This window comes from Lithobates pipiens, unplaced genomic scaffold (genome assembly GCF_037356315.1).
Source record: "Lithobates pipiens isolate NorthernLeopardFrog02 unplaced genomic scaffold, aLitPip1_a1.2 Scaffold_23, whole genome shotgun sequence".
NCBI classification, from domain to species: Eukaryota; Metazoa; Chordata; class Amphibia; order Anura; family Ranidae; genus Lithobates; species Lithobates pipiens.
The window spans coordinates 56,259,588-56,287,212 of NW_027507785.1; the positions used below are offsets into that span (position 1 = coordinate 56,259,588).

General features: G+C 46.2%; 1 protein-coding gene across 6 annotated transcripts in view; it reads left to right on the forward strand.

Annotated features, from left to right (window-relative positions):
* Window positions 1-759: 759 nt before the first annotated feature.
* Window positions 760-27,625, forward strand: part of QRICH1 (glutamine rich 1) — a 78,891-nt gene continuing 52,025 nt past the window's right edge. For 3 of the 6 annotated variants that reach the window (XM_077451666.1, XM_077451667.1, XM_077451668.1), the window contains exon 1: window positions 760-1,001. The gene's annotated coding sequence lies outside the window, so the exon portion shown is untranslated. The remainder of the gene's footprint in view (window positions 1,002-27,625) is intronic. The other 3 variants (XM_077451670.1, XM_077451671.1, XM_077451672.1) reach the window with 1 other exon arrangement.

A 27,625-nucleotide genomic window follows, 5' to 3' on the forward strand; every position in this document is an offset into this window, starting at 1 on the left:
GCACCGTCCCTTGGTTCCACCTCTGAGCACCGTCCCTTGGTTCCACCTCTGAGCACCGTCCCTTGGTTCCACCTGCTACTCACCTCTGAGCACTGTGCCTTGGTTCCACCTCCTACTCACCTCTGAGCACCGTCCCTTGGTTCCACCTCCTACTCAACTCCGAGCACCATACCTTGGTTCCACCTTCGAGCACGGTGCCTTGGTTCCACCTCCTACTAACCTCCAAGCACCGCCCCTTGGTCCCACCTCTGAGCACCGCCCCTTGGTCCCACCTCCGAGCACCACCCCTTGGTTCCACCTCCTACTTATCTCTGAGCACTTTCCTTTGGTCCCACCTCCAAGCACCATCCATTTTATTGACTACAGAACCAGGTATTATTTTGTGATGGTAAATCATTTTAATTGTCAATGGTAAGAAGAAAACCAGTAAAATAAATCCTCTGCACCCAGCAACAATAGATCCCCCCCAACATCAGACACCCCCCGGAAATAATATAGACCCCCTCCAGTAACAATCCCCCAGCAACAATATATACCCCACCCCAGGATGACAGGCGGGCAATCATGCTTTTCTCTAGGAGAGGTTGGTGATTCCCCCGCCATATGTTTATTTACAATAGCGGCCAGAGGGAAAGAGTGAAGCCGGAGGATGACCCGGGTGATCTCCCCCCCCCTCCCCCTCCGCGCTCCAGGGCGGCGCGTCCCCTTTAAGCGCACCCGGGGGCCGCCCCTCGTCTTCTCGCGAGACTTCCCCCCTCAGAGCTCGCGAGGCCGAGCGCCGGGGCCGCGATTGGCTGACGGGCTGTGAATGTAAGATGGCGCCCAGGGAGCTGTGAGGCGAAAATAATCCAGCCGACCGAGGAGAAGAATCGGGAGAGCCCCCCACCCCGGGAGAAGGACGCGGGGAACGGAGCCGGGCCCGCCGGGTGTGAGGAGGAGTGAGCCGGGCCGGGGAGGACGGGAGACACGCAGCCGTCTCCGGACAACAAGCGGGCGGGGAGGTGAGTGATCCGGGCGGGACCAGCCGAGGCCCTCCGCCGTACCCTCCACAGCCCGGGGGAGAGATAGGGGGGATACCGGAACCCCCCCCATCCCCGCTTCTATCCGTACCCCCCCCCCATCCCCTCCCCCCTGTGTATTCTCCACACAGCGCGCGCTCCCGACACTCGCCTGTCACTGCCTTAAGGCGCGCCCCCGCGCACCAGCTACTGAGAGAAAAAAGCGCGGGGTTCGCCGGCTCGCGACACGTCACACAGGCGCGTGACCGCGCAGCTCGCGCTCCTCCCGACTCCCCCCGATTTCTCCGAGATTTTTTTTATTTTCTTTTTTTTTTTTATTTCTTTCTGAGACATCTGGTGAGAGTGTGCGGGGGTCACGTGAGCGCCCGCGGAGGTTTCTGGAGAGCCCAGGGAGCGCGCCTGCGCGGCTTCTCCAGGGGAGGGGCGGGGCCACACGGGTGAAAAAAAAGACTGAGCTGGCGGGAGCGCGCGCTAGAAAAAAAAAGAGGCTCATTCACTGAGAGAAGGGGAGGAGTCACGTGACTGTATGGGCGGGGCTTCATCTATAGCTGACCATACCATCTGATTGTTGTGTGTGTATATAACATTTTATTTTTTTATTTTTTCCTCTCTTCTACCATTTAATATAGAGGGTCCTGATATATGTGATATGTGACTGCTCCCATCATCAATGTAATAGGACAAACCATCACAACACAGTCACATGGTATCAAACCAGGGCCCACTATTGAGAGGAAAAAATAATAATAAAAAAATAGAAAGGGAATTTTTTATATATATATATATATATATATATATATATATATATATATATATATATATATATATATATATATAATTTCTCCACTTAAAGCGGAGGTCCACCCTAAAATGGACCTTCCGCTCATTGGATTCCCCCCCCCCCCTCCGGTGCCACAATTGGCACCTTTCAGGGGGGAGGGGGGAGGGGGGTGCAGTTACCTGGATAATCCAGGTATCTGCACCCACTTCCGGGCTAGCTCTCTGCGGAAAGGGGCGTACATTACGCCCCCTTCCGCAAGTGCCCCGCTGCCTGCTGGGAAACACACAGATCCCAGAGGCAGCGGGGACCGTCCTCATTGCGCAACGCGGCTCGCGCATGCGCAGTAGGGAACCGGGAAATGAAGCCGAAAGGCTCCATTTCCTGATTCCCATACCCAAGATGGCGGCGGCGGCAGCACTCGAGTGTCGATCTAGAGATCGGCTTCGGGTGCCGACATCGCGGGCGCGCTGGACAGGTAAGTGTCACTATTTTAAAAGTCAGCAGCTGCAGTATTTGTAGCTGCTGACTTTAAAAAAAAAAAAAAAAACGCGGAGTCCCGGCGGACTCCCGCTTTAAGCCCCGGACCAATTTGCAGCTAAAGGACCAGGCCTCTTTTTGCGATTTGGCACTGCGTCGCTTTAACTGACTGACTGCGCAGTGGTGCGACATGGCACCCAAACAAAATTGATGTCCTTTTTTTTTTTTTTTCCCCACGCAAATGGAGCTTTCTTTTGGTGGTATTTGATCACCCCTGCGGGTTTTTATTTTTTGTGCTATAAACAAAAGTAGAGCGACAATTCTGAAAAAAAAAATGCAGTATTTTTTTGCTATAATAAATATCCCCCAAAAATATATATATATATATAAAAAAAAAAAACATTTTAGGCCTCCGTTTAGACTGATAAGTATTCTTCTACGTATTTTTGGTAAGAAAAAAATCTCAATTAGCGATTGGTTTGCGCAAAAGTTATAGCCTTTACAAAATAGGTGATAGTTTTATGGCGTTTTTATTAATAATTTTTTTTTTTACTAGTAATGACGGCGATCAGCAAATTTTTTATTGTGACTGCCACGTTATGACAGACACATTGGACATTTTTGACACATTTTTGGAACCATTGTCATTTATACAGCAATCAGTGCTAATTAAATGCACTGATTTCCTGTGTAAATGACACTGGCAGTGAAGGAGTTAACCACTAGGGGGCAGTGTGGATGTTATGTATGACGTTATGTTTTTTTTTTTGCTTTGTTTTTTTTTTTATATTGTAGGGGGGCGTGGCATGGCATGTGACGTCACTGATCGTCTTTCCCTATAAAAGGTAAGATATGATCGGTGACAGCCACACTAGGAAGCACGGGGAGAGGTTTGCTTACACAGACCTCTCCTCGTTCTTCAGCTCTGTGACCCGATCACGGAACATCAGCGGCGATCGGGTCCGCTGGCCCCGGAGCTCAGGAGCGGGTCGGGAGGGCTCCCAACCCATGGCTGGGCACTTAAAAAGCAATGTGCAGGTACGTGCTTGTGCCCAGCTGTGCCATTCTGCCGACATATGTGCAGGAGGAGGTCCTTAAGTGGATATATATATATATATTTATTCCTCTTTTCTACAAGATTGTATCCTATATGGACAGAGCTCATGCTTCGCTAAGAAAACAACAATCTTAATTCCCATTTTGGCTTCCTTTTTAAAGTGACACTAAAGGTCCCCCCCCTTTTTTTTTTCTTTTCTTTTTTCTTTTTTTTTATAGAACACATCATACTTGCCTCCACTGTGCAGCTCATTTTGCACAGAGTGGTCCCTAACCTCTTCTGCCCCCCCCCCCCCCGGTGGCTCTTCCCACATCAAATAACCCCCCTAAGAGAAGCACTCTCCCAGACGGGGGGGGTTACCTTATGGGAGCGCCCGCCGAATGCAGGACTTGCCCCCCTTGTCATTGGATTTGATTGACGGCAGCGGGAGCCAATGGCTGTGCTGCTATCAATCTATGGAATCAAGAGCTGAGAACCCTGGGCGCAGAGAGCGCGCGCACGCATGTCCCCGTGGGAAAGTTTGAGGGCTCAGGTAAGTAAAATGGGGGGGGGGGGACAGGTGAAGGTGAAAAAACACAAACCTTTACATCGCCTTTGAGCTGGCGCTTACTGGCCCTTTAAGGGGTTTAGTAAAACGGGGTGGGGTATATGACAATGCGATTGGCTGTCATAGCGGCTACATGAACGGAAAGCTCCTGATCGCAAGCAGCAGTTGACAGCTTTCTGTTAGCTGTATACTCTCGGCACACCTATATTTGCACTAATATGCTTCTTTGTGAATGGTGGGTGCAGTCTTCTGGGACCTGTCATTGTCCCAGAAGACTGCGGGGGGGGGGGCGGGGTGGACTTCCATTCCCAAGCACTGTGGCAAGCAGATACCTGCTACCCCCCAAACCATCCACACTGCACCATTGAGGTGAATGGGGAAAGTCCTGACCTGTGCTTGAGTGTTTCAGAGACTGGTATAAACAACGCCCGTCTCCATGAACTCTAAGGCCGCGTACACACGGGCGGACTGTTCGCCCAACTTTGTCCACTGAACAGTGTTTCAGCGGACAGTCCGCTCGTGTGTGGGCTTCAGCGGACAGTTTCAGCGGACAGTCTGACGAACAAAGTTTTTCGGAATTCCCGTAAGACAGTCCGCTGAAACTTGGTTTGAGCGGACAGTCCGCTCGTGTGTAGGCTTGTTCGTCAAACTAAGTTCCGCGCATGCTCAGAAAGGATTTACACGCCGAAGGTTGCATTGCAGTGTATAGGACGTCGTTTTTCTAGTCCCGTCGTACGTGCCGTTCACGTCATCGCGCACGCTTTCAGCGGACTGTTCGTTCATCGTGTGTGGTCAAGTCCGCTCATGCAAATTTTGAGCAGACTGTTTGTCGGATTGTTTGACAAACTAAGTTGGGCGAACAGTCCGCCCGTGTGTACGCGGCCTTAGCTTTGTGTGCTATAAACAAAAAAAATAAAAAATAAAAAACTTAAAAATAAAAAAAGTAAAAAAATAAAAAATCTAATTTCTCCATCAATTTAGGCCAATATAGATCCTGCTACATAATTTTGGGGGGGAACTTCTAATAAGCGTATATTGGATTGTGCAATAGTTCTAACGTCTACAAACCATGGAAAATATATACACATTATTTTATTATTCATTTTTTTTCTTCTTACTAGCAATGGCAGCGATCAGCAACTTCACCCTCGTTCACTTCAGAGCCATTCGTCATGCAATTTGACAGGTCAAATCGCATGCCAAGTCACAGCCTATCGCTGGCAGTGGCACCGTTCCAATTTGACTTTGCAGCGCCGCACCGATTTGCAAAAGTAGTTCCTGCACTACACTTTGCCGATTTTTAATTTTTTTTTTTCAGGCGCACCTTCAATAGACATCTGTGCATGAAGCCGCACAGACGTCTTTCGAGTAGCCCCTGAAATCGCGCTGACAGTGCCACTTTGGCATCACGATGCTTCAAGTGAAGTAACACTATTTCAAAGTGGCATCAGTGTGAACCAGGGCTTATAGCAGGATTTCGATATTGCGGCGGACAGTCGGATACTGACACTTTGTGGGAACCAGTGACACTAATACAGAGATCAGTGCTAAAAATATGCACGGTCACTGTACTAATGACACTGGCAGGGAAGGGGTTAACAGGGGCGATCAAAGGGTTAACTGTGCGCCTGGGGAGTGTTTTTTGTCTTTGCTGTGTTTGAAACTCAACATTTTTGTCATGTTGCAACCAAAAATGTATTTTATTGGGATTTTATGTGATAGACCAACACAAAGTGCCACATAATTGTGAAGTGGAAGGAAAATGATAACCCCCCCCTATTAGACGCAACAATATATCCAAGAATCTTCCAGGACAGCTACTTGAGAGATGATGGACTTTGCCTTCTACAGGAGACACAAATCAGATGCACTCTATAAAGCTTGATGAAAGGAGGACCAGACAGCAGCTTTGGATATTTCTTCCCATGAGGCTACTGCTCTTTCTGCCTATGATGTGGACAGAGATCTAGTAGAATGAGCTCCAGCTCTGGAAGGAGGGGTCTGACCTGACAACCTGTAAGCTTCAGTAAATAGTTTCCCTTAATCAATCTGGAAATGGAACCCCTGGGATGCTTTGGTCCCCTTTTTGGGGCCACTAAATGAAATCGGGAGTTGGGAGGATTTCCTAAACTCGCTAGACACTTCTAAATAATGTAGAAGACTTCTCTTCATCCAAAATAATCTTTCCTCCTCTGAATTCCTGGGGGAGGAACAAAAACTAAGGAAGAACTACCTCCTGGGATCTGAAAATTGGTCGAGACTTTGAGTAAGTACAAAGGATCAGGACTAATCGCTGCCCTTTCATCTAAAATTCTCAAGAAAGGGTCTTTACAAGAGAGGGGCTGCAAATTAGAAATCCTTCTCCCCAAAGTTTTTTGACCTTTATTTTGGCCATCTTTAACTAGTCGCCGCCCACCCACCCACCGTCAAATGACGGGGCGGTGCGGCTCTCATTTTGGGACGGCATCATATGACCGCGTCCCAGAGAGGCCGCTCTCACGTGGCCCACGCTGTGTTGCTAGGACATGGCTCTTTACAGAGATCGGGGTCGCGCCATGTCCGCGGCTCTTTAACCATGTGATCAGCTGTGTCCAATCACAGCCGGTCACATGTAAACATGGAGATGGCGGTAATCCGCGCTCCTCGCCTCACACTGACTGAGGAGAGCCAATCAGCAGCAGCATCCTCTCAGGGGACATCTAGGGATGTACTCAGGGCACTGATCATCAGTGCCCTGATTACAATTATTGGCCACCAGTGGCAGCAATCAGTGCACATCACTGTTGCCTATCACTGCCCATAAGTGCAGCATGTTAGTGCCTCCTCATCAGTACCCATAAGTGATAGAAAAATTACTTGGTTACAAAATTTACTGACAGAAATTAAGTAAATAAAAAAATTTTTTCTAAATTTTTGGTATTTTTTTACAAAAAAAACAAAAAAAAACCCAGCAGTGACTAAATACCACCAAAAGAAAGCTCTATTTGTGTGACGAAAATGATGAAAAATGTGTTTTGGGTAGTGTAGCATGACCTTGCAATTGTCATTCAAAGTGCGACCGCGATGAAAGCTGAAAAATGGCCTGGGCAGGAAGGGGGTGTAAGTGCCCTGTAGGCATGTTTGAAACTAATCCATTTCAAAGAGGCATCATCTAATGGTTCAAAGGGAGCCCTGGTAAGAGCATTCAATACGAACGACAAATCCTGGAGGGAGGGGGGGGGTCTGTTTAATAACTTTGGGTGTGCGTCTAGCTCTTGCTGAGAGAAATCTGTTAATCGAAGGCTCCTCAGCTAGTCTTTTTTACCATGAACATAGACAGGGCAGCAACCTGAACCCTAAGGGTGCCGACAGCTTTTTCCACCCCTTTCTATAAATAATCCAGTATACAGGGGATAGAAAAGGACTAGACTCCTGCTTTCTTTGGCCAGAAAACAAATCTTCCACACTTTCCCATAAATCTTTCTAGTGACTAACTTACGGCTGTCTAGAATGGTCTCAACAACTTTAAACACCCTTTTAGTTGTAGGTTGCCCTGCTCAGCCTCCAGGCCGTCAAACGGTAAGTCTGAGGGTTTGGGTGGAGTACTGGCCCTTGATGGAGCTCCAGCATCGAAAGTGCTTTCAGTGCGGAGAACCAACTCCTCCTGGGCCACCAAGGGGCAACCAGGACAACTTGTGCCCGTTCCCGAATAATCTTCGGAATTGGCAAGGGCAATGGAGGGGAAGGCGTAGGCCAGAGTGAAATCCCACAGGAAAGTGAATGCATCTGTCCCTAAGGACCCCACCTCTCTTCAGTGAGAAGAAAGCTGGGAAGCTTCCTGTTGAGTGGATGCAAAAAGATCCACTTTGGGAACACCCCACTTCAGTATGATCTCCTGGAAAATTTCTTGGTTCAGTTCCCAGTTGCAGCAGCAGATACTTACTCTGCTCATATAGTCTACCAGAACATTTGTAGTCCCACTGATGTGAACTGCACTGACAGAAGAAACCTTGTTCTTTGGCCAGGTAAGAATCTGCTGGCTCATGAATAGAAGCCTGTCTGAGCGAGTGCCTCTCCTACTTGTTAAGGTATGCCACGGTTGTGGCATTGTCTGAAAAAAGGTCCCTTGCCAATGACGCCTGCCTCCAGAGCTACTAAAGTCTTCCCCACAGCTAAAAGTTCTCTGAAGTTTGAGGACTGGACTACCCCTTCTGGCAGCCAGGAGCCTTGAGCATGCAAGTGCTCTGAATGAGCTCCCCACCCCCACAGGCTGGCATCTGTGATCATTTTTATTGGGGAATGCTGTGCCCAAGTCTTCCCTCCCTGCAGATCTTGTGGCTGCTCCCACCAGAACAGATTGAGAGAATCTTCTGGAAGTTGAACAGGCTGATTCAGGGAGTCTTTCTTGCGATCCCAATGATGCAGAAGAAATGCCTAAAGGGGCCTGGAATGCAATTGGGTCCATGGCACCAGCTGGAATGGCCGCAAGTCATTAAGCCCAATAATGGCATAATTTGACGAAGGGATGGTTGCAGGACTAACCTGAAACTCTGCATGGAGGGAAGGATATTTGCTATCTTTACCACCGGAAGAAAAATCTTTTGGGTGACTGAATTTATCAGGTAACCCAAAAAGAGAACATTCTGGGAGGGAAGCGAGCAAGACTTCTCCAGATTGACCTTCCAGCCCAACTTCCAAAAGGTCTTCAAAATTACCTGTAGATCCTGTAAAAGTGTTCTTTTTCTTCTTGGCGAAGAACAAAAAATTGTCCAGATACGGAACGATTAAGATCTTTAGTATCCGACCATAGGCCATGATTTTCGTGAGAAAAATCCGAGAGACCAAAAGGAAGGGCTCTGAACTGCCAACGCCATGGACTGTTTTCCGTGAGGATCGCATATCTCAGGAATCTGATGATTCTAGTAGATTGGAACATGAAGGTAAGCGTCCTGAAGATCCAGAGCTACCATGAAAACTTCTGTCAGCAACAGATTCCTGACTGAGTAAATACCTTCCACCTGGAATCATCTGTAAACTAAGAACCTGAAAGCTTTCTTCACAAGAAAAATGTGAAAATGGAACCCTTGACATTTTTTGGTCTTCTGGAACAGGAGAAATGACCTGTTCCGATTCCCACAGAGAGATCAGATCTAACCTTGCGTGCCGTCTCTCTTGGTCCCTGGGCAGATGGGTGAGAAAAAAATCTTTGAGGGGGAGGAGTGTGTATTCCAATCTGTATCCCTCTTCTATGATCTGGAGGATAAAGATTCTTGGTGACCTCTGCCCATTCTTTGGCGAAATGGGTCAACCTTTCTCCTACCCCCAACCTGGCATCACTGGACATTCTCGGTAGGGGCTGAAGGAGCAAAGAGTACCCCCCCCCCCTTTTTTTGCCTTGTCCTTTGTTAAATTACCATTTCTCTTTCCTTCACTATTTATTTTTGGTCTGTTTACCACTGGTCTTTAAAATTAGCTTTGTTCTAGAAGCTACAAAAAGGCCCCTTAAGCCTCGTACACACAATCTGATTGTTGGCCAACCGAGCGTCTGATTTTTGTCTTCAGGGCGTGAGCCTTGATCTTGTCTTGCAGACTAATGACACACAATTGTCAGCCAACAAACACAAATGTAGTGACTTACTACAAGGAATTTCAGCTCTTGAGCACCACCCTTTGGGCCCCTTCTGCTAATTTTAGTGTTTGATTCCAAGCATGCGTGTTTGTACTTTCAACTTTTGTGTGATGGACTTGTGTACTGATGATACAAAAATCAGACAACAGACCACTGTCCACCAAAAACTTGCTAGCCTGCTACCCACCATTTGTTGGCCAAAAGTTGGACAACAGTTGTCAGATGGAGCGTACGAACGGTCAGATTTTAGGACAAGAGTATGTCAACAGGCAACCCCCTGCCAACAGCGGATTGTGTGTACGAGGCTTTACTCCTGAGGCCTATTCCTCTGAGAAGACAGGAACTGTTTACTCTTCTCTGAGGAACGAACTAAGACTTCCTCTAAGGTGGAACCGAATAAAAGCTTGCCCTCAAAGGGAATCCCCACAGTTTATTCTTGGAGGTTAGATTCCCCCTCCCAGGATTTCAACCAGATGGCTCATCTTGTCCAATTAACGAGTGCTGAGGTTCTCGCCACTGATCTATCTGCTGCCGCGTCAGCCAGAAATGCAACAGACTTGGCAATAAGGGGGAGAGACTCCCTGACCTCCTCCTCCTCCACAGTAGTGTTGGAGGAAAGAAGGCCATCCAGCCATTGAACCCACACATCCAGATTCCTAGCGACACAAGTGGACTCTAGGGCAGGACCAAGAGAAAAAGCAGAGGCACCCCAGGTTTTACAATAGAAGAGCATCAGCCTTCCTGTCCATTTGATCCTCCAGAATCCTCTGAGATCTGACTTTTTAGATACCTGTGACCTCTTCAAAGTCGGACTGAAAGGGAAAGCTTCTCGTTTGGCTTCTAGACCGGAACAACCTTCTTTCAGGTTCTTTCCACTCAGAAAGGATCACGTCTTTGAGAGAATAGCATTGTGGAAAAGACCTAGGTTTATATTGGGTTCCTGTATATTTTTATCCTGAGCAGACTGAGTCTGCTGCGGCATCTCAATCTGTTCAGAAGTATAAACTGCTTTTAACAGTTCAGTATCTTCAATAGGAAAAGGATATGTAGCTGCGCTAATAGTCTCTACTACCTCTGATGCAGACCCCTCATCAGATGTAGATAGTGAAATCTCCTCCGTCTTTCAGGTCAGAAACTGTCTGTGAACTAATGATCTCTGATACTAAGAGAGGTAGAGATCTAGCCATTGCTGAATGCTCCTGAATTACCATCAGACTTTGAAGGACCTAGGCCTGCTAACTTATCGTTAAAGGACTGAAAAGAGGAAACCACCTTTTCATAGAAGCCATCAATTCCTTTAACCACTTCAGACCTGGAAGAATTTACCCCCTTTTTCTGACCAGAGCATTTTTTGCGATTTCAGCACTGTTGCTTTAACTGACAATTGCGCAGGCGTGCGACATTGTACCCAAATAAAATTGTTGTGTTTTTTTTTTCCCTTTCCCCCGCAAATAGAGCTTTCTTTTGGTGGTATTTGATCGCCTCAGCATTTTTATTTTTTGCGCTATAAACAAAGGGCGACAATTTTGAAGAAAAACACAATATTTTGTACTTTTTTTTAAATTTTGACATGTTTTTGGAACCATTTACAGTAATACAGCTATCAGTGCCATTTAAAAATGTCACCGAAAGTGAAGGGGTTAACTGTTCCCTGGGAGGAGATTCTAACTGAAGGGGAGGGGACTAACGGATCGTGGTTCCTAGTTAATAGGAACACACGATCTGTCACACCTGTCAGAACAGGGAAGTGTGTTTCCACACACTCATCCCTGTTCTGTGTCTCCTGGTTACGATTGCTCGTGGCTGGTGGTCATCGTTACCGTCGGCCACGAGCATCGGCACCTCCGCTGTGCAGCGCGTGTCTATCCGGACCCCGTGAGCCGGCATATAGCTACGTGGTTTCATGCATGGGAGACAACCTGCCGCAGTACGGCTGGTCCAGAAGCGATTAGAGGCAACAGAATCAGAACCTGCCACTGAAGAAACACAACTTTCACAAGCTTTTTACAGCTATCTGGAAGCCTAGACCCTACAGTTCCCACACTATTTTCTTAGGTTTGTCAGCCTAGGAAATGAGCAGAGAGGAAAAAGCAATACTTTCTCACTGAATTTGGTAAAACAACCAAATCCCCTGCTCTGTTGGCTCTCATATATTGTAATCAGGAGACCTATACCTTGGGAGCAGCATTGGAATTGGATGTATCCACTGGATCAGTTGGAGCGGGTGATCCATCCGCAGGGATGTGCATGAGGAAAGACCCCTAGCAGACAGGGAAGGTTGCTGTAACAAAGGAGCTCCAATCCCGCGTGCCACGCCACTGGGCCAAGAGCTTGCCTGTGTGTACCCAGCAGAGCTCCCTGTGCCTCTAGCAGCGGTCGCCCAGACAGCCTGTCCTCGCATTGCTAGCCCGGAATAAAAGATCTGACATCTGGAAATGCGTCCTGCCACTTCCAAGTTTCAAAGCCATCTTGCCACGTGACCGGAAGTGTGACATCCATGGCCGTTTTGGTATACCTTGGGAGCAATATGAACATCGGGGAGCTAACTCCCGCCCATCCTCTTCCCCCTAAGTCAGTGTTTCTCAAATCCAGTCCTCAGGCCCCCCAACAGGTCATGTTTTCAGGATTTCCCTCAGATGAAACGGCTGTGGTAATTGCTAAGGCAGTGAAACTGATCAAATCACCTGTGAAAAATAATGGAAAACCTGAAAACATGACCTGTTGGGGGGGCCTGAGGACTGGATTTGAGAAACACTGCCCTAAGTCCACCCTGGCAGGATGCACTGCAGACCTGAGGACACTGGGGCATGGGAGTCGCCTGTGAAAGTAAACCCACAATCTGCAGAAAAAAAGGGGGAAACCTTTTCGGTAGGAAAAAAATATAGCAGACATGGCCACAGCTTAGTCTAGACATATACCAAAAAGGGGGTTCCACCAACCACAGTTACCAGACCAATGGGAAAAAAAACAAACGTTTCGGTGTGCACTTCCTGGGGGGGCCTAGAAACCCAAAACAACTGAGTCAGAGGCAAGGGAGGGGCCTTTTAAATTGTGTCCAATTTTGTGTTTTCTGTAGAAGGTGGAGCCAATCATCTCTCAAGTAACTGTCCTGGAAGATGAAAGGGGAAAATTTATTTTTTATGTTTATGTTCAAATATGTGGAAAGTGTGGCGTACATATGTATTCAGCCCCTTTTACTCTTATACCCCCTAACTAAAACCTTGTGGAACTGATTGCCTTCAGAAGTCGCCTAATTGGTAAATGGAGTCCATCTGTGTGTAATTTTAATCTCAGTATAAATACAGCTGTTCTGTGAAACCCTCAGAGGTTTGTTATTGAACCTTTGTGAACAAACAGCATCATGAAGGCCAAGACAGGTCAGGGATAAAGTTGTGGAGAAATTTTAAAGTGGGGTTGGGTTATATTAAAAAAATCACAAGCTTTGAACATCTCATGGAGCTCTGTTCAATCCATCATCCAAAAATAGAATATGGCACAACTGCAAATCTGCATGGCCGTCCACCTAAACTGACCGGCCGGGCAAGGAGAGCATTCAGCAGAGAAGCAGCCAATGGGTCCATGGTAACTCTGGAGGAGCTGCAGAGATCCACAGTTCAGGTGGGAGAATCTGTCCACAGGACAACTATTAGTTGTGCTCTCCACAAATCTGCCCTTTATGGAAGAGTGACCAGAAGGAAAACCATAAGAAGTCCTGCAGTTTGTGAGAAGCCAGGTGGGGGACACAGAAAACACGTGGAAGAAGGTGCTCTGGTCAGATGTGACCAACATTGAACTTTTTGGCCTAAAAGCAAAACTGTGGTGGAAAACCAACACTGCACATCACCCTGAACACACCATCCCCACTGTGAAACATGGTGGTGCATGCCGTGGAGATGCTTTTCTTCAGGAGGGACAAAGAAGCTGGGAAGATGGCTGGAGCCTAATATAGGATGCTGTTCAGACACTTTATGCAATCTGACAGAGCTTGAGAGATTTTACAAAGAAGAATGGGCAAAAATGTCCCTCTCTAGATGTGCAAAGCTGGTAGAGCCATCCCCAAAAAGACTCGCAGCTGTAATTGCAGTGATGGAGTGAAGGTTGTTCTACAAAGTATTGACTTGGGGCGGGGGGGGGGCTGAATACAAACGCACGCCACGCTTTTCACATTTGTAATGAAAACCATTTATCGTTTTCCTTCCACTTCACAATTATGTGCCACTTTGTGTTGGTCCATCACATAAAATCCCAATAAAATACATTTACGTTTTTGGTTATAACATGACAAAATATGGAAAATTTCAAGGGGTATGAATACTTTTTCGAGGCACTGTAGCATAAAGACAAGCCTTTGTATGTTGCGTTCAGTAAACTGCTATGCTACTCCACTGCTCTCCACCTCCAATGGGTACAATTCCCAGGATAACTTGGACCGGTCCCTTTAAGTCCTCTGGTGTGTTCGCTCAGCCACATGTTAGAACTTCTGCTATCACTTCCAGCAATTTCTCCTCTTTACTTCGTACCACCTACATCTATTGTGACACATGGCTGCACAGACACAATTGCTGTGTCCCAGCATGACACCCTGGGTGTGTTCAGAGCCTAAAGCCGACCATACACTATACAGGTTGATAATACAATCTCCTTTAGTTCCAGTTTGGGATGGGGGGGGGGGGGGTTCCCAGTGCTGCAATGCAAGTTTCCGGTTCCTTGCGTTTGTCTGCTGGAGCCTAAGAGGACCCCTCCCATCCAGTAGGACATAGCCACGTCGTGCAGGCACTGACGTAGATGCCTGAAAAAGGACACGAAGAGAAGACTCAGAACTGTAGCATCACTTGTCCTTTGCTTAAACCAGAACAGTACTCTCCTTTACTTCAGCACTGTGGTATCCCAGAGCTCCCTTTTAATGGCCACTGACCTCCTTCGGTAGGTCGTCTTCCAGCTACTGATTTTCGCATGTATTCATTGGGCCAGGTTGAGATGACATCGCTATGGCGCATGTGCTGGATTTTGGGGAATCGACAGATTTTATCGCTGGCCAATATTCACTTTTTTTAGAAGTATCGGTCAAAAACCTGACCGATTATTGCTTCAAGGGGTTTTACCAGGGTGCAGGCATCACCCCGGTACCGTTCTTTAGAGCGGACGGTCGGCTTTATTGTAATAACAACCGACGCGGCTCAGCAGCCGCTCCGCTGTTTTTACAAGCAATGGGAGGGGACAATCCCACCGCCTTCTGACACTCGCCCGGGTTCTCCCGTCCCACTGGGAGGCCCGAGCAACCAGCCGGCTAGCCAAAGACCAGAACGAAGCCGATGCTTCGTTCGGGTCTCGGATCTAGTAATCCGGAAGTGAGATCGTGACATCACTTCCCGGATTACTGGCATCTTAACCACTTCATACCCAGGCCAATTCTGACATTTCTCTCCTACATGTAAAATTCATAATTTTTTTGCTAGAAAATTATAGAACCCCAAAACCTATGATTTTTTTTTTTTTTTTTTTTTTTTTTTGCAAAGGCCCTAGAGAATACAATGACGGTTGTTGCAACTTTTTATCTCGCACTGTATTTGCGCAGCAACTTTTCGAACACGTTTTTTTTTTTTTTCAGAAAGTTTCATGCTTTAAAAAACAAAAAACAAAAAAAAAAACAGCAAGTAAATTTAGCACAATTTTTTGCATGATGTGATAGATGAAGATACGCCGAGTAAATAGATACCAACATGTCACGCTTCAAAATTGCACGCGCTCGTGGAATGGCGCCAAACTTTGGAATTTTAAAATCCCCATAGGTGACGCTTTAAAAATTTTATTTTTTTACTGGTTACCGTATATACTCGAGTATAAGCCGAGATTTTCAGCCTCTTTTTTGAGGCTGAAAGTGCCCCCCTCGGCTTATACTCGAGTCATCGCTGTCTGCCTGCTCGATCAGCGTGTCGAGCAGACAGACAGCGGCCATTCTATAATTCAAAAGCCGCGCCTCCGGCTCCGCCTTCGCCTGTGATAGGCGGAACACTGAATTTCCCAGCAGCCTGTGTTCCGCCTATCACGGACATCGTCTCATCCTCGTACTACGGATGAGGATGAGACGATGTCCGTGATAGGCGGAACACAGGCTGCTGGGAAATTCAGTGTTCCGCCTATCACAGGCGAAGGCGGAGGCGCGGCTTTTGAATTTTACAATGGCCGCCGAGGCGCCGACGAAGAGGGCACGGGACGGAGGCAAGGCACGGCACGGGACGGAGGCAAGGCACGACACGGGACGGAGGCAAGGCACGACACGGGACGGAGGCAAGGCACGACACGGGACGGAGGCAAGGCACGGCACGGGACGGAGGCAAGGCACGGCACGGGACGGAGGCTCGGGACAAAGGCTCGGGACACACACACACACACACACACACACACACACACACACACACACACACACACACACACAGGGATGGATGGATGGAGACACACACACACAGGGATGGATGGATGGATGGAGACACACACACACAGGGATGGATGGATGGATGGAGACACACACACACAGGGATGGATGGATGGATGGAGACACACACACACAGGGATGGATGGATGGACACACACACACACAGGGATGGATGGATGGACACACACACACACACAGGGATGGATGGATACACACACACACAGGGATGGATGGATACACACACACACAGGGATGGATGGATACACACACACACAGGGATGGATGGATACACACACACACAGGGATGGATGGATGGAGACACACACACACAGGGATGGATGGATGGAGACACACACACACAGGGATGGATGGATGGAGACACACACACACACAGGGATGGATGGATGGATGGAGACACACACACACACAGGGATGGATGGATGGACACACACACACACACACACACAGGGATGGATGGATGGATGGACACACACACACACACACAGGGATGGACGGACGGACACACAGGGACGGACGGACACACAGGGACGGACGGACACACAGGGACGGACGGACACACAGGGACGGACGGACACACAGGGACGGACGGACACACACACAGGGATGGACAGGCATGTCTCACCCTCGGCTTATACACGAGTCAATAAGTTTGCCAGTTTTTTTGGGGGTAAATTGGGGGCCTCGGCTTATATTCGGGTCGGCCTATACTCGAGTATATACGGTACATGTTTTGAGTTACAGAGGGGGTTTAGGGCTAGAATTATTGCTCTTGCTCACGGAGATACCTCACGTGTGCTTTGAACACCATTTTCATATGTGGGCTGGATTTGCGTATGCGTTCGCTTCTGCATACGAGCTCACGGGACAGGGGCGCTTTAAATTTTATTTTTATTTATTTTTTGTTAATTTTACTTTTATTTTTTTAGTTTGACACTTTAAAAAAATAAATAAAAAAAATTTGATTACTTTTATTCCTATTACAAGAAATGTAAACATCCCTTGTAATAGGAATATGGCATGATCGGACCTATTTACAGTGAGATATGGGGTCAATAAGCATCCGGGGGCCGGCGGACCCTGTGTCTGACTCACCGAATGGAAGCGGTGAGTCGGTAGAAGCACCGGAGGGCAGCGGGGGGGGGGGGGGGGGGACATCCCCCTCCCACCACCCGTAAGAACGATCAACCGGCGGAACAGCCGCTATGACCATTCTTATGGTGCATGGAATCGCCGGCTGAAAATGCCGATATCTGAATGATGCCTGTAGCTTCAGGCATCATTCAGATATACCCCCGGAAAGTCAAGGACGTCCCAGAACGTACCTTGGGCGCCAAGTGGTTAAAGGTGCCAGTTTGAATACTTTTTTTTTTTTTTTTTTTTAAAACACAGATCTTGACTTTTTGGAAACTTTGAAGTGCAGTGGAGGGGTTTTGGGGTCTTGTAAACAGATCGGTCAATCCCTACTGGAGTTCATTCATCTTCTCATTGCTGAAATTGCACGCTGAGCTGTGCAGACATACAAGTAAAACGTTCAATGCAGAAGCATACAGACCTAAGAATTTTTCTTCTACATTAAAGAATAAAAGACTTCTCGTATTTTTTGATCATTGTGCCATTTTAAAGTAATAAAATTTAATTTGGATTTTATAAATGTGTTTTTTTTTTTTTTTTTTTTTTTTTATCAAGCAACTAGATTCGGGGGGTGAGATTTGGCAGGAGGGAGGGATGAGTGGGTGTGGTAAAGATCATTATTTTCTTTAAAAGTAACAAACCTGTTATACTTACCTGCTCTTTGCAATGTTTTTAACCACTTCCCACCCGCCCAATGTACATATACGGCCGGGTGGGTGCGCTCTCCTGAGTGGACCAACAGGAACGTCCTCCAGAAGGAGGATTGCCTGCGTGCCCACACAGCGGCGCGATCCTGATGCACTCGTGTCGCCCGGACACGGCGCATCTCCAATCGGCAGGAGGGCTCTGTGATTGGACACGGCCGTCATGTGATCAGGAGGGCCAATCATAGCCATCATGTGATGTAAACGCAGAGCCGGTTGCTAGGCAGTCTGCTCTCCTCTCCTCTCACGGAAGTTGTCATTGAGGAGAGGAGAGCGGATCACTGCAGCTGGCTGGTGATCAGTGTGTATGAGCTTTTTACACACCGATCACCAACATAGTGTAAACACACGTCGCCACACAGTGTAAACACACATGTCCCCAAAACACATGTGTCCCACTAAAATCGCATATCCCAATGATTATCTGCACACACATCCGTGATCACCTGCGCACATCTGTACATGATCTAGGGCCTAAACAACTAATCGATTATGAAATTAATCGATTACTATTTTCATAATCGATCGGCCAGTAACATAATGGGGTTAAAAAAAACTAAAATTAGCCCTTTATAGTACAAAAAGAGCAAATCGCTACTGTAAATATTTTCACTGTCCCATAGTAAAAAATTAACCCCCTTACAGTAGTGATTATTTGCTCTGTTTTACTAATTAGTTTTTTTAACCCCAATTTGTTACTAAACATCTCAGGCCTGGGTCACAACTCTGTGTTTTTTGGTGCTTTTTGCAGAACTACACTACATTTACATGGTTTCCTATGGGACACGTTCGTATCCATGATTTTTTTTCAGCTGCTGCGTATTTGGAAAAGACAAGGACTTTTTTTTTTATTTATTTTTTACGCAAAACTGTGCTATTATTTTTTTTTTTTTTTTTTGGTTCAATATACTTCAATGGAGAAGCTGCAGAAAAGCATGTAATAATGCATTTTTGCGGCAATTTGTGTTTTTTTTTTTAAATCTACCCAACAACAAATTATGTAAAAATGCAAATCGCAGCAAAATTACTTTTTTTTTTTAATCTTTATTTTAAGGTTATTAACCGATTAATTGAAACAATTGGCCAACTAATCGATTATGAAAATAATCGTTAGTTGCAGCCCTAACATGATCATTTGCGTACATATGTCTGTGATCACACAAACCAATTATACACCACATTTTTTTTTTTTTTTTTTTTTTTTTTTTTTTAGCGGAATACATTTTGGCTTAAATTTGACAAAATTCTATTTTAAAAGAAATCAAATAAAACCGAAAGAAGAAAATATTGTTTGTTTTTTCAAATTTCCGCACTTTTTCGCTTACATCGCAAAAAATTAAAAACGGAGTTGTGAATTTTTTATTTTTTTTCCCCTTTGCTCTAGGGCCAATAATGACCAATAAATGTCATATTTGTTTTAAATTAGTTTAAAAAGTTAAATAGAATACAATTTACATATTGAATGTTCTTTTAAAAAATTGTCATTTCAGTTTTCAGCCAAGTGCACCCTGCATATTTTGGTTTTGGCACCAAAACCCTTTTTCTTTAAACCCCTAATACCATCAGTCCACCATGAAGTGGAGATGAATCCAGGCAGACATGTTTGAAGTCCAGCATGTGTATGTGCCAGAACTTTGGCTGCCCCCATAGCTACAGTGGGAGAATGAGTGTAGACCTGAATTGGTATGGAAGACATGGAAGAGGTATGTTCACTGGGTGAAAATGCCTGGAAAAAAAATAGAAATTGAATGCAGGCGCAACATCTAAGAACTGTTAAGTTTCAATATATTGTTGGGTTTGGATATACCTTTAAGGCCCCAAGGCGTACCAATCTGTATTCCCATTTGAAGGACTGTCTTCAGCGGCCTGGAATGGACAGGTGTCCCATGCAGGGGCATTCAGTCAGCCTGATCAAATTGAGACCAGTGACTGCATGAACCTGCACAAATCTATATGCACATCCTAGAGTGTAGATCTGTGTGGCTCCGATACACGGATCAGAGCATATTCTGCATCTTGATCCATACCTCAGACTTGCACAGGTGTACACTCGGGGATGTGTGTGGCAGTCTGGTCCTTGCGTTGTCATTGATTTGACCAGGCTGCCTGCACAAGAAACCTGCACATCTCTGGTGGCTGAGGATGGCCCTTTGCATGGGCGTAAGGATCCGTTCCCCCGTGTGAAGGAGACCTAAAGCTCAAGTCTAACTATATTTAAGAGCTCACCAAGGTGTTATCAAAGACTGCTTTGTGCATTCAAAATACTTTTCCTGTAATAAGAACGCCGCTCAGGATTCCCTTTTGTCCTATTGAGAGGAGCGCCTCAGGGCCGTCATCCACACTGCGCCATTGAGGGAAATGGGGAAAGTCCTGACATGTGTAAACAGCGCCCATCTACATGAACTCTTAGCTCTGTGATCCCATTAGGAACACTTTAACTTCCTTTCTTTTCCTTGAGATATGAGGGCAACATATGTCACCAGGGCAGGGAAGCACAAACGGGCAGCGATAAAAAGAATATCAAAAAGTTTACTGACCCGAGAGAGGGAAAATCCCCCCACTAGGGACTGAGACCGCATTAAACATAAGATGTTTTAATGAAGTGCACTAAAAGACAATTTTGGTGCTGAAAATACAGGATGCACTTGGCTGAAAACCAAATGACAGCTTTTACGATACGGCACAGTATTCATTTATCTGACAATTGCGCGGTCGTGCAATGCTGTACCCAAAGAAAATGTATGTGTTTTTCCCACAAATGGAGCTTTCTTTTGATGGTGTTTGATCACCACCTCCCCCTTCTTCTTCTTTTTTTTTTTTTTTTTTTTTTTTTTTTTTTTTTTTTTGCGCTATAAAAAAATACTTTTTTTTTTTTTTTTTTAACTTTCCACTATAAAACATCCAGTAAGAAAAAAAAAATCAAATTTCTTCATCAGCTTTAGGCCAAGATCTGCTACATGTTTTTGGTAAGGGGGGGGAACCCCAATAGGCATATGTTGATTGTTCTTCACAAAAGTTATAGCGTCTACAAACCTAAGGTGTGTATGTGTGTGTATATTGTAGAGATATATATAAATATCTCTCTATCTATATATCTCATTTATTTACTAGTAATGATCAGTGACTTCTATTGGGACTGCCATATTGCGGCGGACAAATCGGACATATGACACCAATATAGTGATCAGTGCTAACAATGTACGGCGGGTGGTTAATTCATATCATGAATTTAAAGGACTATGAATTTATCATCACCCGTTTATTGCACCTTTAGCGCAAGGAAAGCTCAAGAAAACTATATCCCTTTTAAACGCTATGTAGGTCTTCACGCTGGTTGGTTGCGATTCCATTGTAGTGTTAAAAATCCTGCTTGATGCATTTTTGGTCAGTTAACCACTTCAATGCCAGGCACTTAAACACATTCCTGCCCAGACCAATTTTGAGCTTTCAGCGCTGTCGCACTTTGAATGACAATTGCGCGGTCATGCTACACTGTACCCAAATGAAATTTGTATCATTTTTTTCCCACAAATAGAGCTTTTTTTGGTGGTATTTGATCACCTCTACGGTTTTTATTTTTTGCTAAACAAATAAAAAAATACCGAAAATTTTGAAAAAAAAAATGTTTTTTTTTGTTTCAGTTTCAAAACTTTGCAAATAAGTAAGTTTTCTCCTTCACTGATGGGGTTACACTGATGGGCAATGATAAGGCGGCACTGATGGGCACCGATGAAGTGGCACTGATGAGGTGGCATTGATGGACACCGATATGTGGCACTGATGGGCGACACGGATGGGCACTGATAGATGGCACAGATTGGCATGGATGGGCATGGATAAGTGGCACAGGTGGGCATGGGTAGGCACTGATAGGCGGCACAGATGGGAACTGATAGGTGGCATTGTATTATAATATATTGCACTAATGGATGCCAATCAGTGATGCCCATTGTGGGCACTGATTGGCGCCCATTGTGGGCACTGATTGGCGCCCATTGTGGGCACTGATTGGCGCCCATTGTGGGCACTGATTGGCATCCATTGTGGGCACTGGCATCCATTGTGGGCACTGATTGGCATCCATTATGGGCACTGACTAGAATCCCTGACGCGAGTGAGGAAAAGCCGATCACCGGCTTTTCCTATTTACACTGTGATCAGCCGTGATTGGACACGGCTGATCACGTGGTAAAGAGTCTCCGCCGGAGACTCTTTACCGAGATCGTAGTTGCCGGGTGTCAGACTGACACCCCGCAACAACGATCGCCGCGATGCACGCCCCCGGGGGCGCGCAGCGGCTCATAATCCTGATCACGTCATATGACGTCCGGTCAGGATTATGAAACCACTTTGCCGCCGTCCATTTGCTATAGGGCGGGGGGGCGGAAAGTGGTTAAAGATAAAAAAAAAAACGCACTTCCCCTTTGAAATGCATTGAAAACGCATCCATGTTACATTTTTGATGCGGTTCTTTCTCTTTCTTTCTTGCTCTCTTTCTTGCTTGGACAAATCTTTTTGCTTATGTTATAAATGTAAATAAAATAATAATGCATTTTACCCGGTATGTTTATGCATTCACTTGTTAACTGTTATCAGGGCTTCACAAATTAGCTTTGAACTTAGGAGCCAGCTAAAGAAGTTAGAAACCAGTGTTTTTTTTTTTTTTTTTATCTTAACTAACAAAGCTTTATTTTCAACACCTCCTCTTATGTAGCCCTGATGTGTATTTTTACAGATGCACGACACAGGTTTACACCCGGAGAATACATGGAGGTGCTGGTATGTGAGGGGGGACTTTAGCTCTGCTGCAGGGTGGATTTGATTTAAATCAACTCTATGTTAAATCATAATTTAAAAAAAAGCAACTGTCATCTCTGTCCAGCAGCTCCTCCTCTGACCCGCTGGTGACTCTCCGTCAGTCCCATTCACTTTAATGTGACGGCTGGTGATGCGGCGGTGACACCACAAGGTGAGGGATGTGGCGGCAGCAGGTGATTGGACGCCCGCTAACAGGCGCTGCCATAATGGAACTGAAATGACAGGAGCTCTTTAAATGTAAGGACTTATTCTTGCTGGTAGTTAGAATCTTTAATATTTGCAAACAAAGCAAAATGAAGGTTTCATATTTAGAATAATCATAATAATGTCAAGTTAACAGCGAAATCAGTACTGATTTAATCATACAGTTTGTAGTGTACATAGATTTGCAAAACAATGGGATAAAGGAATATTCCTGAACTTTGTTTTTTCTCATGGTTACTGTAAATTTGTGTGAATGCATAAATGCAGTGGGATTCATTGAATGAGTTTACCAAAAAAATGTAAATATTGCAGAATATACAGCCCCATGCTACATGATGACTAAGCTCCATTTTATGGTAAATAAACTAAATTTAATGTATTTTAACCAGTTGCCGACCGCCGCACGACGATGTACGTCGATAGCATGGCACGGGCAGGCATATTGGCGTACATGTACGTCCCTTGCCTCCCGCGGGTCGGGGGCCCGATCGGGCCCCCGCCCGGTGCCTGCGGCGGTCGGTATTCGTGCGGGAGCGATCCCGGACGAGGGGACGGCCATTCGTTCATGGCCACCCCCTCGCGATCGCTCCCGACGAATAGGAATCCCCCGTGACATCACTTCCTCTCCTGTAATGTAAACACAGGAGAGGAAGTGATGTATTCTCTCCTCCGTGTCGGTATTTTTCGTTCCGACACGGAGGAGAGCGGATCGGTGAGTTGCACCAACACTCTACACACACAGTAGAACATGCCAGGCACACTCACACCCCCCCTTTACCCCCCGATCACCCCCCCAATTACCCCTGCCCCCCAGTCACAGTGACACCAATGTCATTTTTTTTTTTTTTTGCATTGGTGTCATTTGTGACTGTAATAACTGTTAGGGCAGTTAGAGTTAGCCCCCTTTAGTTCTAATGTACCCCCCTAACCCCCCCAATAAAGGTTTAACCCCGTGATCACCCCCCGTCGCCAGTGTCACTAAGGCTGGGTTCACATTGCAGCGGTTTATGAGAACGAATGTGATTCGCACCGCACTGCAGTGCAAATCACATCCGATCTCTGTGCGATTCGAGTTCAGCCATTTGCCGCACCCGCCGCACCCGCCACACCCGCCGCACCCACCGCAAATTCGCACGGGACCCTTTTTTTGGCCCGCAGCAGAATCGGATCGCATGGGTGTTCACACCATGCGATCCGAGTTTGCAGATCGCACTGCGATATGCGAACTGATCTGGGGGTGTCAGTAACATTTCACTGACACTCCCAGCAGTTCGCATAGGGCAGTGTGAACTGCCGCCGGGAGGCATGCGATGCGGGAACCCGCCGCGCATTCGTGGCGTTCCCGCATCGCTCCAGTGTGAACCCAGCCTAATAAGCGATCGTTTTTCTGATCGCTGTATTAGTGTCACAGGTGACGCTAGTTAGGCAGGTAGGTATTTAGGTTCGCCGCAGCTTTTTATAGCGCCAGGGACCCCCATATACTACCGCATAAAGCCCCCTGATTGCCCCCTAGTTAACCCTTTCACCAGTGATCACCATATAACTGTTACAGGTGACGCTGGTTGGTTAGTTATTTTTTTATAGTTTCAGGGCACCCGCCATTTATTACCTAGTCTCACTAGTGTACCCCTAAATTTAGGGGTGTCTACTTTCCAAAATGGGGTCATTTGGGGGGGGTTTGTGCCATCTTGGCATTTTATGGCCTTCAAAACTGTAACGCCCTTAGAAAGCCTGAAGGCGGTGCTTGGTTTTCGGGGCCCCGTACGCGGCTAGGCTCCCAAAAAGTCCCACATATGTGGTATCCCCGTACTCAGGAGAAGCAGCAGAATTTATTTTGGGGTGTCATTTCACATATGCCCATGGCATGTGTGAGCAATATATCATTTAGTGACAACTTTGTGAAAAAAAAAAAAAAAAAAAAAAGTTTGTAATTTTCCCGCAACTTGTGGCAAAATATAAAATATTCCATGAACTCAACATGCCTCTCAGCAAATAGCTTGGGGTGTCTACTTTCTAAAATGGGGTCATTTGTGGGGGTTTTGTGCCATCTTGGCATTTTATGGCCTTCAAAACTGTAATAGGTAGTGAGAAGTGAACTCAAAAATGTACGCCCTTAGAAAGCCTGAAGGCGGTGCTTGGTTTTCGGGGCCCCGTACGCGGCTAGGCTCCCAAAAAGTCCCACATATGTGGTATCCCCGTACTCAGGAGAAGCAGCAGAATTTATTTTGGGGTGTTATTTCACATACGCCCATAGCATGTGTGAGCAATATATCATTTAGTGACAACTTTGTGTAAAAAAAAAAAAAAATTTTTTTTTTTGTCATTATTCAATCGCTTGAGGCAAAAAAATAAAATATTCAATGGGCTCAACATGCCTCTTATCAATTTCCTTAGGGGGTCTACTTTCCAAAATGGGGTCATTTGGGGGGGTTTTGTACTGCCCTGCCATTTTAGCACCTCAAGAAATGAGATAGGCAGTCGTAAACTAAAAGCTGCGTAAATTGCAGAAAACGTACCTTAGTTTGTAGATGTGACAACTTTTGCGCAAACCAATAAATATACAATTATTGACTTTTTTTTTACCAAAGACATGTGGCTGAATACATTTTGGCCTAAATGTATGACTAAAATTGAGTTTATTGGATTTTTCTAATAACAAAAAGTAGAAAATATCATTTTTTTTCAAAATTTGCGGTCTTTTTACGTTTATATCGCAAAAAATAAAAATCGCAGAGGCAATCAAATACCATCAAAAGAAAGCTCTATTTGTGGGAAGAAAAGGACGCAAATTTTGTTTGGGTACAACATTGCATGACCGCGCAATTACCAGTTAAAGCAGCGCAGTGCCAAAGTGTAAAAAGACCTCTGGTCATTTACCAGCAAAATGGTCCGGTCTGAAAGTGGTTAAATAAAAAATGAATATTTTTTTTATACACCCGACTCTCTCTACTGGGGGGTGTGTGTGTGTGTGTGTGTGTGTGTGTGTGTGTGTGTTAGAGGTGCGCGATTAATCGCGAAATGATCGCGATTCACCCCCCACGCAATCTAAGTTCTGGCTGACCCGCGATTTTCTTTTAGTGCCGCCGGTTCCCCGTAACCAGTGTGGAACGCAAATGGCGGATATCGGAACTGACGTCAGCCACCGGAACTGACGTCAGTCATTGGAGCGTGCGATGTGGCGTGCTGCTGCCTGGTTGTGGGCGGGTACAGTGGCCTGGAAACGGCAGTGTGAGTGCGCACTGCTATACACAGTAGTAGGGGTGCAACGGATCGTCACCGATCCGAACGGGTCACCCCGCTCGGATCGGCACATGCCGCGATCCGCAGTCTCGGCCTTAGGAAAGGCCGCGGCTTCCGCCTAGCTCCGAAGCAGCGGCCATCTTTCTACACCCAGGCTGTTTACACTGTGATCTCTCCGACGGAGCGATCGCTTGTAAACAAACTGGCGTCTTGTCATGACGCCGGTTCCTCTCTCCCCCTCTGTACTAATCTGTACAGTGGAGGGGAGAGATCCAGAGATGGAAGCAGCCATCCCTGCAGTACCCAGCAATACCCTGCCAATACTCTAGCAATACCCTGCCAATACCCTTCCTTATGATACTCTGCGATACCCTGCCTGTAAATTTTTCAAATAAAACTGTTTTTTGAGAATCGTGATCTTCATTCTAAGCAAAAGAATCGTGATTCTAATTTTTCCCAGAATAGTGTGTGTGTGTGTGTGTGTGTATACTGGGCACTTTCACCCCCTTCCCTCAGTTTTCAGCGCTGTAGTACTTTGACAATTGTGCGGTCATGCAACACTGTACCCATATGACATTTTCATTTTCACATAGCGTGCCCAATACATGTGCAGGCCGAGGGGGGGCAGGGTTCTGGGAGGGCATCAATAGACTCCCTCCCAGAACTAGCTAACTGCGCAGTTGGCAACCAACTGCCTGCATCTGTAACTGCATGTCTGGGGCGTCAGGCAATAGGACGCACATTCTAGTCGACCTGGGATATGTTGAGCCCTGGCTCCCCCTGCTGTCTCAGCCAATGAAGCAGAGACCCAGGAGAGCAGGCGCTCTTGTGCACATCACAGGATCGGGATTGGGCTCTGGTAAGCATTGGGGGGGGGGGGGGTCTGCACACTGAAGGTTTTTTTTTTTTTTTTACCTTTAGGCTGGGTTCACACTGCTGCGGCTACAAAAACCGGATGTGATTCGCACCGCACTTCAGTGCAAATCACATCTGATCTCTGTGCGATGCGAGTTCAGCCATACAGATAGTATGGCTGAATTCGCATCGCACCTGCCCCAAACTCGCACAGGACCCTTTTTTTGGTCCGCAGCAGAATCGGATCGCATGGGTGTTCACACCATGCGATCCGATTCCTGTCCGAGTTTGCAGATCGCACTGCGATATGCGAACTGATCTGGGGGTGTCATTAACATTTCACTGACACTCCCAGCAGTTCGCATAGGGCAGTGTGTGCAAATCCGCGGCGGGTTCCCGCATCGCTACAGTGTGAACCCAGCCTTATGCATACAGTGCATGGGTAGAGTTTTGTGAAGGGAGGAGCATGTCCCCTATATAGTGTTGCATATTTTACGTGTGTTTGTGTGTTGTGTTTTTGTTTTGTTTTTTTTGTTTTTTTGGTTTGTTTCCCCCAACCACACAACGGAATTGCTTTAACACAATTGGTCATTGGAAGATTATTATGCAAGTGGCCAGTGATAGTAGTACTAGGAAAAAAAATACCTTTTTAATCGTTCGGTAGAAGTACACAATGGACTTCTATCTTGCCATATTGAGAAATTGTACTGCAGACAAGGTAATGTTGCAG